This window comes from Cylas formicarius, unplaced genomic scaffold (assembly GCF_029955315.1).
Source record: "Cylas formicarius isolate icCylForm1 unplaced genomic scaffold, icCylForm1.1 PGA_scaffold_1__22_contigs__length_36826433, whole genome shotgun sequence".
Lineage (NCBI taxonomy): Eukaryota > Metazoa > Arthropoda > Insecta > Coleoptera > Brentidae > Cylas > Cylas formicarius.
The window spans coordinates 13,692,907-13,709,869 of NW_026844264.1; the positions used below are offsets into that span (position 1 = coordinate 13,692,907).

The 16,963-nt window shown below is 35.8% G+C and overlaps 1 protein-coding gene across 1 annotated transcript in view; it reads right to left on the reverse strand.

Moving 5' to 3' along the window:
- LOC132697088 (insulin-like growth factor-binding protein complex acid labile subunit) overlaps nucleotides 1-15,522 on the reverse strand; it is a 92,778-nt gene extending 77,256 nt beyond the window's left edge. Inside the window, exon 1 of the mRNA XM_060662366.1 lies at nucleotides 15,258-15,522. The gene's annotated coding sequence lies outside the window, so the exon portion shown is untranslated. The remainder of the gene's footprint in view (nucleotides 1-15,257) is intronic.
- Nucleotides 15,523-16,963: the final 1,441 nt, after the last annotated feature.

The window sequence follows — 16,963 nt, forward strand, 5'->3', positions numbered from 1 at the left end:
AACGCCTGTAACGGAGTTGTTAACTATTTCGTATCACGTATCTGCCCGAAAGCTATTTCACCCGATTATAGAACAAAAGTTGGCTGAATGAGGCTTGTTAGCGACGGATGTATGTATACGGTTACCGAAAACGAGCGTAAGGCGATTCTAAAAATAAGAAAACACTAAACGACGAATTGTGAACATATATTTGTCGCCTCGTCATTATATTATACCCATTAATTTAAAGTAAACGCTAGATAGAAAAAATATTACAGGCTCTTAAAGGAGAAATTAGTCTATAAATATGTCCACTAAATGTATCTTCGTTTAGGAGAATGTGGCTTACATGTGTGTGCCCGAATCGGAACAAGCGCAGCAACGATTTAGGTGTTAAAGGTTTCCTTCTTGAAGGCGAGAAGTGGTCCGGCGGGAGAGACCGATCATCACAGAGTTTTTATTTGAACGGTTATTTCATTTCAGGAAACTTTTAGGCAAAAGTTTTTTACTTAACCACTACAGTTTAATATTTTTTTGCTTCTTCTATCTTTCTAGTAGAGACAAGCATGTTGAAGGAGACACAATCAAGATTGTACTTTCACCAACATTAACATCACCAATTTTTTGTTGTTTTTTTTTAGTTTGTAGTAATTGTCTCACAAATAAATAAGTAAATAATACTTTAAATTACCTCAAATAGTATGTCACGATATAACACCCAATTTAATGTAATTCGTGTGTAATCGTTTTCGGGGCAGGACACTAGATAAACATTTAATTGGCGTCGAATGTGTACATTCATAAAATTCCATTTACTTAAACAAATATGCATCACGCAGTAATGAATAAAACATGGCCGCAGTCAAATGATGCAATCAAAACCCATTGCACACATAAAATATGGCCGGAACGATACAAAAATTCAATAATTTCTTTGAATTTAAATCGAACCGATCGTTTACAATGTATTATGTAAACTCATTTAAATAATTCGAAAATACTACCACGTAAACAAATAGCCGAAAAAGACATCGCGTGTACCTAGAATTTAAATGACTATAGTACTAAATTTATTCTATAAAAAGCGTGGAGTTAAAATTTCAAATTGTTATTCCCAAATAGGCTTAACTTGACAATCCTCAACTGCAGAACATAAAAAAAATAAGTACCTATGCCCACGTGCAGGTAGCATGGCTATTAGGTCTTGAAACTGGGCATTACGTTTTCGAGTCGAAAGCCCAGAAAAAAATACCCACGCAGTCAGAGTTTTTGAGATAACAAGTGCATAGTGATCGGGGAAGTTCTTATTCACTCTATCTATACATAATACTACCAAACATTGCAGTAGATAAACCACGCGTCTCACATCTCATTATTTTTAACTGAGCCCTAGCAACAAACACCTTCCCAAATGTCTGGAAGGATGCCGTCCTAAAGAAGGGAAAAGCAACTGATATATACAATTACAGGCCTGTATCGATAATACCGTGTTTTGCGAGGGTATGAGAGTATATTCGACCTAATGAAACACTTGATAACCCAGAAACAACATGGTTTCTTCAAAGCCCGAAGCACCATCAGTTGGCTTGTATTACAGAATTAAGGCTTTGCACGATGGAAAGCGGGTGGATGTGCTATGCACGGACTTTTGAAAAGCCACTGGACCACACTGTACGGCTCACTAAACTGAGGATGCTTGGATTTTGTGATGATCTATTCACAAGAGAATACAGTATGCGGAGCTCCGCGGTCACTCATCGCTTAGGCTCATGGCTAGTAACGGCGTTCCCCAGGGTAGCAATTTAGGGCCATTGTTATTCTACCTTTCACTAATGATATAGTAGCTAATATTGATAGCCAAATTTTGCTCTTTGCTGATGATGTGAGATTGTTTAGAATAATTGATAGTGTGGTCGACTGTGTGTCTTTGCAGAATGATTTGGAGATTATTGCTGTGCTTCCAATAATCTACCCCTAAATATAGATAGATGTTTCGCCATGACATTTTCAAACAAGACTGTATATCATATTATCAAGAAAATGTGACAATTTTAAAGAAGTGGGTGTAACGTTTGAAACAAAACTCTCCTTCAGAAATCATGTCGATGAAGCCTGTAGAGGTGCATTCAAAATGCAAGGGAACATACTTTAAAACTGTTATACTATAGTTGTGTGCGCTCGAAACTAGACCACGGTTCAACGATGTGGCAACCAACATTTGGTAAATACATCACTCAAATTGAGAACGTACAGAGAAAGTTTCTGAAATTTCTCCACTCTCATGTAAATAGATTCCACCCGGCTAGGGCACTGTAACAGAATCATTTATTACTAATGTTTAAGGTTCCCTCACTGTTGAATCATAGGAGGTACCTTTAATTTCAGTTTTTATATAAACTTTGCAATTCACTAGTGGATTGCCCTGAGTTGCTGAGCCAGGTGACCCATGTACCTTCAATGACTGTAAGGGCATCGCCTGTATGTCATCTAGTACGAATTTTTTGATTGAAGGTCCTCTCTATCAGTTCATGAAATTATTGAATGACTGCTGTAATGATGTTGACGTTTTCTGTCTTAGTCACTCACAGTTTAGCACATTAATTAAACGTAAATTTGAAATTATTACATTTCACCTATTACTTTGGTGGAGTGAACAGTTGACTACTTATCATAGTTAGAGTTATAGTTCTTAAGGCTGTCGTTGGGATATATTCGTTGGAACACATAAACCTCGTCATTTTTCAAATTGCTAAAGACCCTAGCATATATATAATATAACGATGGAAGGGATAGTGATCGCATTTGGATTCTGAGAACGTCAACGTTTAAAAAATTGGGTAACGTTCGGTCCACGGCCTCCACAAATTCGCAAAATTTGCGAATAAATTTTTCCGTCTGCAAGGTTCGTGGGTATTTAAATTCCGCAATAGTTGACAAACGAAGTCAAGGTGACGCTGGTATTAAAACGAATTTGAAAAAATGCTAATGCCGTGTTAACTGGGGATAATAAACTTAACTGTTAGTGTCAACATGAAACTGTCGAAGTTGTTTATACCTCGAAAGCTGTCGAAAAGGTTGCGTAAACTTGTAAACCGAAGCGATGACGAAAACAGTCGCGAGTGCTTCTAAAAGCTTAAAAAACATAACAACTAGAGACCAAATTTTATTAGGCGAGGGGGACACTTCCGAGAACATTTTGGGTTGAATTAGAACAAAGCTAGAACGTCCGGAAGGCGTCATCCAAAATGCACCAAACATCTGGCACAATTGATTATACTCTACGTAAATACACATTTATCCAACACTTGTCAATATCAATTACAGTAATTTACGGACAACCACATACTTTTGACCTCAATTAACCCGACGTGACGCCGTTGAGACAAAACGGCACGTTCGCCTTCTAGTCGACGGAAAGTCGTTTCTTAGTTGCAAATGGCCGATATCCGCAGGTCTACGAATAACTGTTTCGCGATACGATAGACACTAACATGTATAGTTCGTATCTTGATTTCTAAAGTTTGCAAACCAAAGAATCCGCAAGTTCGTAGCTATCAGTTTAGGAAAAATCAAATTAAATTTAAAAGAAGGTACAATATTGCTGCCCTTTTTTTATCCATAAGGTGCTGAAACTAAAATTAATAAAACTTACAATATTATATTTCCCTATTTTGTTCTATATATAAATTGGTCTCGAGATTCGAAATGTTTGGTACGATATTCACCAATGTGGGGAATTCCTTATTTGTTTATTCATTCATTCTTTTCTTAAATTTTGGAACATGGAACTGTAAAGGCCAGTGGTTAATGAATTTTGTGTTTAAATTCGGTTAATATATGTCATATAATAATTTTCCAAATTACGGATAGTAAACTATGGTTTACATCTCTGAGTTATTGTCAATCGACTTCTTCAATAAATATACTTTTGGAAATAACAGCAATTACAATTGATTTTTGGAGAAAAATGTGACCAGTCCCTTTCAAAACAAATCAAAACCAGCACTTGCTGGTGCGACATCTAAATTTGATACACGTAGGAAGATGCTATAATAATTACCACGCAATGGATGTACCGGATGGATATAAGGATAGCTGTTAAAAACGGCATAGATCAAACGGTTCATTAGTAGTCTCCCTATAACGCGCTATGCATTGCGATATTGTTATATAATCGCTGTTAATATAAATCCAAGGCCACGTTAACCGTTTTATAGTACTCTACGGGAACTTCAACATATGTCTGTATTTTCTAGTCAGAAGCGTGATAAAATCAATGCGAAAATAGGGGCGTAAAATGTACAATAAATCAAATTTTAGTCACGGCGGATTACTTGGTTGGGAGCACCCGATAAGATATGGTCTTCGTATTATATGCGGATCGTGAATATACGGCCATCTATTGAATGTAGTTTCTATTGAACGGGGCTTAAGGTGATTGAATAACCAGTGCCGTCGATATGCGAAAATGCACGCGGATAAATTATTAATTGTATGTATGTAACGGAAAATCACAAACGTCGTGCCACAAGGAGTCCTGGATGCATGCCATCTAAGAATATATCTTCTAATGATGTAGGCTTTGTCTAGAAACGGAGAAATTCCGATAACCAGCTGCGCACGATTGGGGAACTGGGAGCAATTCATTTAGCCCAAAGAGTTATCGATATTTTGTTACATGAGGATGGATATAAAGGCAATACATAAAATCAATCGCGATCCTAATTTTTTGTTTGTCTCACTTTCATAAATAAAACCTCACCATTAAATATTTATGCTGATTTGATAACCACCAATTCCCCTAATGGAAAACTCAGTTATTGAACTACAAAAGTTTCTAAAATGAGTAAGACGATTTCCACAAACTTTTTTTTAAATAAAATCGGATACTAACTCTTTAGACTACAAAAGTAATTTGTGTAACAACGAATTAGTAATTGAGGTTATCTTATCTAGTGAATGCGTATTATTAACTGTTGACATTTATTTTTAACACGCACCGACAACGGCAAGGACAATATCGTCATTGCAAAATCGCTTGCATAGATAATTACGAATTTTAAGAAGCTACATTTAGACGACCACCGTCGAACAAGCAAAGGTCAGATAAACACTAATTTTGAACGAATTTACACAGGGGCAAAGACGAGTGAGACAATTTCATGTCGGTAAATATGCGTTTTTGTTTCTCAGTTTCACGCAAAACTCTTCCGGGCAACAAAAAGTAATGTTCGTATATCAAGAACAACGTGCAGAATTACAGAGGCGATCATATATATATTTAGATAAAGCTTTAAATACTCCTCGCAAAGATAGTGTCAGAGTCGATTCTCCTTCAACACGATACCGTCCTTTTCTAGGAGCTTAAACCTTCTTAGGGAAGTCATTTTAGTTTAATGTCTTTTGTTACATTTCAACGAGATACTACAATACCCCTTCAGATTTATACGACTTGAAAGTTTAAATGGCGGGATGTGTACAGTTTTTGTCTTCGTTTTGTCTTCGCTGGCAGTATTTCTTGCTCTTCGCGTTTAATAAAGATACTTAGTTTTATGAATAAATAAATTTCAACTTCAGTAAAACTACACTTAAAAACCGTATTATTTTGAGACGTTGGGAAATTCGTACTCAGTATGCACAGGTTAAATATATAAGTAATTCAAACAATGAGACCCTTCTGGCCTCTAATGCAGTCCTAACCAAGTCTTAAATATGGCTTTTCGGTATATATCCATCATCAACATATACGAAAAAGCTACGTTTCAAAAATGAGAAATGGCAATCTTCTCTTTAGGAGTGTTGACTATTTCAAAGACCATTTTCTACTTGTGGAGTCAGGAAAGTCTCGTCTGTCAAGGGGCAAGATCTACTATATGTCCAGGGCAAGTCGAGATGTTACCCGTTTTTATTACACGCTGCTCTTCTCAATCTTTTGTCTGATTTGAATTGAGTGGTCCCATTTATCTTTGATATTGGCACCTGTTGACAAGTGTGTTTGTGTTTGATTGATTAGTTGTCCATGTGGAATTCTATTCTTGCAGACTACATATTTCGTTTTCTTGACATGAAGTGAAATCCGTAACCTTTACTGAACTCTGGGATGTGTGTTATTAATGTCTGCAGGCCTTCGAAGTTGTCGACGAAAACAATCGTAAAGTCTGCGTGCATTATGTTGAGACGCTTGCAATTAATAAGTATACCTTCGTCGATATAATTCAAGGTTAACTTCGTAATATGTTCAGAGTACATGTTAAAGTAAAGAGCACAGGAATGCATATCTCTCTCATAACATCCAATACTCAATTCATATACCAACTTCTGAAAACTGAAGATTGATTTTAAGTTTTTAAACAACATAAAAAAAAAATCACAAAGTCTGTGCACCGATGGCTCCTTTATAGTAGCTTCTAAATTTCGATTTCTCCTATTTTTCCAAGTGCAAAGTTTAGAAAACTTGCATTCCAAACGGCGTCGACACGGTGCCGAATTTTTAGACGTTTTCATTTTAACTGTCGAGAATCGTCGTGTCAAATCCGACACTCCGTTTATTCATATGATCCGGTGAAAAGTGAGCCGGAGTTTGATGGAATCCTCCGATGGCGAACTTTATAGGAACTTGTTATAAACTTAGATTAGTTTTATCACCAACCCGAGAGTTACACACTGAAAGTGTCATTTCTGATTATACGGATTCCATCCTGATTCGTCCACGAATGTTGCATGGATATAAGGCACCCGCAGAGTCTAAAGTGAATCGGCGTTTGCTTTTTTTTAAAGTCCGATGCCAGACAATTTCGGCCATATTAGTCATATCCGAGTTTAAAATTATAGCTATATGTCGTACATACTAAAGAGGACGGCAGGTGTTCGAGGATTGAAAGATTCTCATGTCATCGCCGGATGTCTAAGGGGAATTTGTAGTAAGTACTTGTTGAAAAATTAAACGCGTTTAATCATTCAATCATGAGTTCCAATAACAAAAGGATGCGGAAGCCCTTGAGATGGCAACAAATTTAGACATCGCTTAAGACAATTGAACACGCTCTTCAAATCGATTTAGTTCATCGCAGGGTTCTCTAAAGAACAGTTATGGAGTTTCCTGTTTGGTATAGGTACACAGTATTTCAGAATAGAGAAACAAAATAGATCACGGAACTGTTTTGATTCCAAAATCGACCTAATTATCATTCTCAAAGCACCATTATCGATTAGTATTTAATGTCAGATATCTGCAGTTCCGATAACGAAACTGAAAATAATAGTCAGGAGCCGAAAACCATGTTAACGCATTCCGAACACAAGTTTCAATTCTATTCAATTTTAAAGGGCACACAGTCGTGACTTATATTTGAATACAGAAGTCTCGATTCTTTCGATGCGAGAAGTAGGTACATATCTTTTGAACTCATTAGCCATTCCTCCTATTCCTTCAAACAACACACAATTCTACGTTAAGCCTCCTTCAGACCTTAATCCCAACATAGAATATTAAATACCTCTTGGGGCGATTTTCGAGTTGGAGATTTTTCATTCCGACGAAAACGCAAACAGTCCAAAAAGGAAACGCCGCATCTCGACCTAATTCTAAATAGTTTTCTTTATATTCTTTATGCGTTCCGAAATGAAACATTTAAGCGTCGAGAATCGCGGAAACGAGACGAACTTAATGCGCTTCTGACCTTTTGTTTCCGAAGTTTTCAAAAGGCTCCTTTTTTTGTTATATTTTGTTAGTTTTTTTAGTTCGGCTCAACACCGTCACTAAAACTTGAGCATGAACTTCGTTCGTACGTAAGACCGCATTAATGATTCTTTTTCTTTTTCAAAGAAACTTCCACGGATGACTGATTTCCATATTGGTGACAGATAAAGACCTGAGTCGCGGTTAAGATTATTACGTTGCTTATAGATTTCTATAGGTTCTCGGATTTTCCGTTTGTAGAAGAATTGATTACATGCAAGAATTTTACTTTTATCGACTAAGATTTTATGGCCGGTTTCGTGATTGTGCTCGGCTACTGCTGATGAGTTTATTTGTAGTAATGTTAAGGCTCTTTCACGTTCTTTGAGTCTAGTTGATATTTTTAGGAATGCCGGAAACTCAGGGCATCTCAAATGAAATTTTGTCTTTGACGGATCGGAGATGTTGAGAGATTTTTGGACAAGTGGTAAATCTGGTTTTGACGTTCTATTTCTTTTGAACTTTTGATATGTGCTCAGTGATGTTATGAACACAAGGAAGGACAACAGTGGCCAGTGTGGGATTGCTTTCGGTTTCATTGCTATTGGAAGGTTGTGTTGACTTTTGTCCTTCCTTACATTCAAAACATCACTGATCACATTTCAAAAGGTCTAGAGAAATATAACGTCACAACCAGATTTATCACTTGTCTAAAAATCTCTCAACATCTTCGGATGACTGGTTCCCATTTGAGATGCTAGGAGTTTGCCGCATTCCATGCATATGCGGAAAGAATACGTTGGAAAGACCGGACGAAAAATATCAACTAGACTCAAAGAACATGAAAGAGCGAACGAAACGAACGAAATGAAACCGGAATTTTGTTCGATAAAACCAAAATTCTTGCACGTAATCAATTCTTCTACCATCGAAAAATCCGAGTGTCTATAGATTTATATAAGTAACCTATCACTCTTAACCGCGACTCAGGTCACCAATATAGGAAGCAGTTATCAGAGACGGTGTTTATGCCCATCATTTAGCTACGTCCCCCCGAATCAACATAAAAGCAGGTACAGAGTAAAATGCGAGCCAGTTTCAATCAAGCTCTGAAGAATCCAACAGGATGACTGGCGAAACGTTAACTAGTTTGACTCAACAAAAACCGACGCAGGAGGAATCCAGAAGTTTTACAAAAAGGATTATTTTTCTAGTAAAAGATTATCGTTTCAGACAAACGAAACAAACAAAACGCCAAGAATATTCGTGGATTGAGAATTTGAGAGCAAAAAACTACCATTACTACACAAAATGATTTAACTTAAAATAAATTGACCTGTAATATAAAATAAAAATTACTAAAATCACATTTAAAACAAGCGGAATATTGCTCTCACGCAAGTGGGTGTGGGTTAGTTATTGAAATAAATTGATGTTTATAGATTCACAAGTATTTTCCGGTAATCGAAGTGAAATTTCAAGAGTAAACCTGATATCGCATATATACGGAAGACGCGTTGGGAGTACAAAAATATTATGCTTTTTAAAATAAAACCCAGATTCAACCTCATGATTGAACATGACGTTTCCGGCGTGGAACACTGAATCAATAAACGCACACACGTATTCCGCAAGTCAAAAGTCAATATTTGCAGTCGCAATTTTCGTTACAGCGAAAGCCTCTCTCGAAAGGGGCAAAAAATAACATAAAACATGGAGCTGCTAAAGCCTCTTGCGCTCTTCGGAGCGCTTCTAACGCCATTAAAATTTATTCCGCGGGTCAAGCGAGTCTCAAAGAAACTCCAGCGAGAAATTTTAAACATTATAACATTGCTATACAAGTCGTATAAAGCACGGATGACCGTTTCAAATGGTGAAACTTTTAAAATATATACTCTCTTCTATAATTCAATTAGGTTTAAGTTGGTATAATGCAACGTTTAGTTGTGTAGATATACAACGCAAAAGACAAGCAAAAGAGCATGAAGGCCAAGGAACGAAATAATTAAAAAAAAGCTTTCCATTTATGAGGCTTGATCAACCAAAAGTCACAAGAAAAAGAACTTCAATAATATTGTTAATTAAAAAATGTGCAATTTAGAAGCTTCGAGAGTGTCAGTTACTTTTCATTAGAGTATTGATACTTTCCCAAATATATAATGTTAACTTAGAAGTCGTGGTTGGAGTTATTGTTGATTTTAAGAATAATGTATTATTCTGGGTACTATTTTTAAAATATTGTTTCCCATACTCCAAGAAGAAGCTGTGGACAAAGGATTACCACCTAATACTAACATGAAATCGAATTTCTTAGGACCTAATGATCTATTAAAGTTAACCAGAAAGGGCAAAAATATTTCACTCCTGTACTTTGGTATAAAAACTAACTTATTACATAATTTAATAAGTGTTGAGAGTTTCTGGTTATTCCTTATCTTACGAAGAATACAAAACACAAGATTCTGGTATCATCTGAACCTTCATCAGAGGTCGAAATCTTGTTTGACCTCATTCAGACATGTTTCATTCATGTCATCTCTACTCATTCTGAACAACTGAAAATACTATGTTTTTGATGGAATTTAAACGAGGTGTTTTGTAAATGGATTGTGGCAGTGAAATTAAGACTTGGTTTTCGATTTTTCTCAATTGTAAACATCAACAGGATGAATCGCTTTGCAGCATTTGAGATCTGGGTATGTATTATTGCGGTGAAATTTGAAGATTCTATATACAAAAAAAGGTTAGGAAGAAACACTGAGAAGAGAGTAGACATCCGAATACTCTCATCAGCAGAGAATCACCAGGGAAAGTACAATAGACAGGCAAGAGTTAAGTGTCCTTAACTCGATGGATACCCGCGTCTAAATATATGACCAGTGGTTGCTAATGTGTGCATTAATGTACTAGAGGTCTACTATTTATAAAGAAATGAAAGCGTGCCTATAGATAGCAGTATCAAGTCCAGTTTCCCATACCTATCGGGTCGCGTCCTATGAAATGCTCTGCAATAAGCTTTTTAAAATAAACACGTCGCTGTAGGTATAGCTCTCGCGAAGAATAAATTGCTCTTTCTTTTTGTTCCTGAAATAAAGCGGAACGTTATAAAACACGGTCGATATTTGAAAAGGTTGCTCGGATATGTGCGTTGTGTAAATTTCGATAAGCGCCAGTGCATTTTATCGTTCAATGAACCCTTATTGTGCGGCCCTATACGTATATATATATTGGAATAGAATGTGCGCTTATCCGCTAAACAACAAAACAAAAAAAAACAGTATACTTGGTATGAGTTTCGCGGAATGGAACTGGTTGTACCAGGTGGCCAGATAAGCACGCTGCCGTTTAGTACTGTATCCCTGAAACTACTAATCGTAGAGTAAATAAATGTATGTTGCTAAGAAACGCTAGAAAACATTTTCAAAGTTTTTTCCTTAAATCCCCCTAGTAAGTCTACCAAAAATATCTGGTTGGAAAAAGAATTCCAGTAGGAAAATATTTAAAAAATATTTCAATATTTCCCCATATTTCCTTCATATTCCCCCATAGAAAGGTAAGTATTTCCTAGGTGGTTTCCCTCTCAGGTTTATATATGCACTAATTGTATTAAAAGAAAAAGACCATGGCAAAACTTGAATTATGGATTATGGGCTCACTTTTTTCACTAAATTTGTCCTACAAAATAAAAATTGGCTGATTTAAAAAAAAATGGTAAAACTAAGTTTATAAATAAGTCGAGGCGTTTTTAAAATTTGTGGAAACACTCCGTTTTAAAATATTGTACTTCTGAAACACTTTTTGTGTTACATTTTTTTTGCTAATTTTTCATTACTTTTCAAATGCTTTGTGTCCCTTTTTTATCTAACCTAGATAAAAAATAAAAAAACAAAGTGCAAATTTTGATTAAAATATCAATGGAAATGGCATAAAAATTAAAAATTGCACGTTTCGAAGGGCTTGTGAAAATTCGTATGAAGTTAATATTATTCACATTATTATTAACAACAACAAAAGGGACACCTAATCCACCACCAAAATGTTCAGATAGTGTAAGTTTTAAAGTTGGCAACGCTTAGTTTCGTGAGAATTTATGGTACGTTTACGATAAAATTTCAGAAACTGCAAGTTCTAAGTAAGGGTGGTAGTTAGGACTGTGTAATTGACTGGTCAATTTTTTTTGTGCCAATGACCACTCAATTGACAATTTTGAGAATACCATGAAATTTATAATTATTTATTTATATATTCCGTTACGATGCCGTGGCGTCGTTATTATTGGGATTTCCCGAATCGTTTAGTACCGTATTCGGGTATTCCTTGAAAAGGGTTATAGGTAAATTGGACATGACAAAGGCATAATAATTTATAATAAAATACATACTATTATTAAATTGCTGGATAAGAGTGGACAAACAAGAAACGAAATAGAAGACGGAATAGTGAAGGGGAAAAGAGTCATAGGATGACTCAACTTTATCCTCTGGTCGACACATATTTATAAAGAAAGGAAAAAACTTATATACGATACTATATTTAAAAGCATAGTCCTTTCTGGATGCGAAACATGGCAACTAGACAAAGCCTTGGAAATGAGACTGCTGTCCTTAGAAATTAACTTCAGGCGCAGAGCGGCCAGTAAATCAAGGCTGGGTCGAGTAAACAAGCAACGAATAAGGGCAATCATGGACGAGCAGAAGACCATCCTTGAAGAAATAGACCAAAGACAACTTATATGGTATGGCCATGCAGAGAGAATGGGTGACGAAAGATTACCCAAGCAAATTCTAAAATGGACACCCACAGAAAGAAGGAAAAAGGGAAGACCTAAGATCACGTGACTAAATGGAATACACCACTACACCTACAACCAGGAGACTGGGAAGATCGAAAGGAACGGAAACTGGGAACCGGAAGGCGTTGGACGTTATAGAACCGCTATTATTAAATTGTAGTTCCAACACTAGTGGTAATGCTCTTCCCCATGAAGGGATTTTTTAAAAAAGCGAAGCGAAATTTTTTTTCTTTACGATAAATTTGCGAAAATGACATCTGGTCCATAAATAAAATATTTTGCAGGCAATATCAGTATTTACAGAAGGTGAAGCTAACTTCCTTCACCTGTATGTTGCATGTTTATTTATGCCGTTAGAGCGCGCTTTTAGATTTAATAATAAAAAATATCAAAATTCTCTAAAAAATGAAATGCAAGAATTTGATTTTCTCTTCATTTCGCACGAGAGGGCAACAAAAACAAATTGCATTCCCACCTCGTAATTTTAGAAAAGAAGTTGAAGAAGATCGCGTCTAGTTGCCCCGGGTTTTGAAATTACCAAGCCGTACAACTTAAGCGCGCGTTTTAAAATCTCACCCGACAAACATAAAAGCTTGAGGAGCTTTTAGTCGTCGCGTCGGGCCGATACCGAGAGCTGCGAAAATTAAAAGAATATGGCAGTCAAAAGGCGAGCGAGCAGCTCTCGTTGGTAATACCGTCGAGGAATGATAAACATTTAGGTCAAGTTGGATATTCTCGACAAATAAGCGGTAATATAAAATTATTAACGTCTAGATTAATGCGCGGCGTGATCTCGGCTATGATACAGTACGTCGGAACCAGATTCCGCGCCAGATACCGCTATGAGCACATGTCACGATCCTATGAGAGGTGCTTTTCCTGCAAATTAAATTAAAAATTCTCGTGCTAGAGTTAATTAATGAATAAAACTTATAACAGTTGCCTGTATGTGTCATATCCATTTTGGTTAAGTTCCCGAAAAAACAAAAGAGTAATTTATGTATTTAAAAAACGAACGACAAGTGGAAGAAGTATTTAAAAGTCATAAAGGTAAAGAAAACTTGGTTAATAGTTGACAGCTCTTTGTTGTTGTTTTTGTGAATGTCACGAAATGTATTTTCGTTTGTCACGAGTGGGTTTGAAATTAGATATTTTGGGTGCAAATAGATATAAAAAGTTCCAATAAACCAGAGTCCATGAAAAATTTGTTTTTGATACCTACAAGCCGGTAAAGTGTTTTGTAGTTTTCAGAAAAATAAAATAAATGATATTTAAATAAAACTTGGTTCAGTTGCTCACTTTTGACGCCTTGATGAATATGGTCCAAAACTTAATATTGAAAAGAAAGAACTTGTGGGCCACAAGAATTTTTACCTGCAGCGTATAAATATAGGTGTCTAAATTAGGGACAGCCTAATAGGTGACGAATAATGGTTAACTTCTGATTTTGGTATTTATGAAAATCGACAAGATGATTGTTTTTACAACTTTGACACCAAATATGTATGAACATATTTATATTAGCTCCAATCAAATGCACATATAAAAATTAATAAATAAATAAAATAAAATAATCTTAAGTGCATGAAACATAAAATTATTACAACAAAATATTACATGCAAGGCTGGAGTGTATGTTAATTAATAACTCCTCAATAATATAACCTCAAAAATTTTACAATCACAACCACAAAAAGGTACATAACCAGGTACAAAAAAAGTTATAATTTGATGTATCTCTAGAGCCTCATTTTTCCAACAATGTTTAAAAAAATATATGCTGCAATCTTTATAGGAACGAGGTGCTGGTAAATTAGGGCAGAGATATATATAAAAACAATTTAAAGAAAACTGCTCGGTGCTGTGGTGTGTCGATATGGCAACATTAAAACGGAAGTTCGGTTCTTTTGATTTTATGCAACTTAAACCTCATATGAACATTTCGTTTCTCGAACACAAGCATTCTGCATTTTCTGTATTCCATAATTATTAAAATTTGTAAGAAAATAACAATATACAATATCAAGCAGGTATAGACAGTACATTTTTAAATTTATAAAAAAGTTATTTGTAATACGTTGTTTTAAATTAAAACGAAAAATTGTGCAATGGCTTTTGTAAGAATTCGTTATCATTAAGCGTTTTCGAAGCAACCCCAATGCAAAATTACAAAGAGAGGAATTATACAAAACATGAATTTTTCTTATTGGTGTTGGTTGTCACGTTCACGTATTCAATAAGTAGGTACGTGGATAGTGGTTCTAAATCGTGACCTCTAGACTCAGTAGAAGTTACAATACTTAAGTTTTTGAATGGAAGCAACGGGAATTGGATGCAGATTATGGGAAATAAGAATTCCACGCAGTTTAATCGTAATCAGTTTGTGCGCTTTCGCTATTCTTGCAAGTAGGTGTATAGTAACAGGTAATCGGCAAATTCAAATCGAGATATTTATATCGCATCAGTGTTATTATAATCTCGAGGTTGCATATATTAACCATAAAATAATGTTGTTCCCTATACGCATATTCATTTAGCCTGGGGACTTGAAGCTGTTTTAGCAGATACTCAGACCCACCATGTCGGTCAATTTTGCGATCACCTATATAATTTAACACTTCAAGTAGCGTATTTCCAAGATTAAGTAAATTAGCGTCAATTAACGTTCTGACATGGGACTTGGATACCGAAAAACAACGCGATCGCGACTCGAAGTTCAAGGTCAAAAGCGAGGCGAATAATTCAGTTCGCTGCGACCTTTGCTTGTTACATCAACGTTTCCACCGACGTAGCGAAAAAAAAACTCACCGTAGCAAAAAGCACGGAACTACCAGCATCCAGCGACACAAATAATCCAGGAAACGTTTTCCGTCTTAAGCACCAACCGAAAAAACAAACAAAATCATCGGACACTAGTCCAGCGTTCTAAATCATTTTTTATCCCGGATGGGGTATTTCTTTTTTTTGGTTCCTAAATTCTCCCGACTCGGTCAGGTTACGAGAGAAACGGGGCCCACGGAGATACAGCTTCTGCACCAGCGTAGCGCACTAAGCGGCTGCTCGACAAACACTGAAGTTCGCAATGTTTCTGGCCGAAACACCTCTCGCAACGCGGCCTGCGTTGAAAACAGTGGGGCGGACGGTGGCGCCGCCACGCGTCTGAATAATCGGTAAGAATCCCAAACTACTCTACTAGGAAGGAGCTTTGGGTCGAATTTTATATGACGTTCGGAAAAGGGACGGGCGGAAAGCTTGATTTTCGCTGTTCCCCTCGATACGATAGAAACGTGTAATCGGGGATAATTTTGTAAGTTTGTCTTTGGTTCTTTCGGAATTCATAGATATAGATCTTTCTGATTCGATTACGCAGCGCCGTTTTTCCTTTCGCTTTATTTGGATAGCCGCCCTTTTTTCTCGGATCCGAATTCAAGATGTAAGACTCAAATTGCTTATATTGTGTCCAACAACATGTACATAATAACGTTAAAAAATTACGACCCGAGGGTAACACACAATTACAATACAGTAAATCTGGAAACAAAGGAACAAAGATACATAAGACTACAAAGTTATGTAAGTATTTGTATTTATATTTATTTTATTTAAAAAAAAATGTAACAATACAGAGACATAGTTTCAAAGACCTAGAAAGATTCCAACACACGCACAAGTGAAGACTCAAAAATTATTATTCCAAGTTTCACGTGCTTCCCCCACACGACCTCCATCAGATCCATAAATGACAATATAATTTGCATTACATTAATGTGCTTAACCAAAAAAAAAAAAATGAAACTTGGACAGAATACCCGACATAAAAATGATCTGTCAAGTAAATATCATCTATCTTTCTGCCCCAAAGTTTTTCAACTACTTTCCCGAAAAACTTAAAAACACTGTATATGATAAAAATTTCAAAGTAGAGTTAATTTTTTTTTAAAAATTACAGATTAGAAATTCATAAGGTGTTTGGTAGCGTTGTTTGGAAGATCGTTTTAGTCTAAAAAACCCCCATTGTGACTTTTTCTCTATTGTGACTAATATAAAGTCAACTGTGACTGTATTCTAAGTAGTAAAAATGACCTCCTGTCATTATTTTAGATATGAACAAGCAATAAATATTGTGTCAGTGCTGAATAGTTTGTTTATTAACAATTATGTACGTTATGTTAACGTTTATTTTAATGAATAACCTTTATTATTATTATTATTATTAAATAAATTCAACATTATCCGCATATACAAAGACGTCAACTCAAACTCACGCAGACCCAAACTGGAATGAGACCACATCCGTTTGACTCAAACCAGATCCAAAAAATGTAAAAGTAAAAAACGGAATTGTGAAATTCACAACAACGCTCAACGGCTCAAAAATGAAAACGTTATTAATATATTCTTTTTGGCTTTAGTGATGTTTAATTTCTCCAATAGATCAAGTTTTTACTCTTTGGGCATCGTGTACAATTTGATTTAGTAATTACTACTCTGTGATGCGGACCAAACAAAAATAT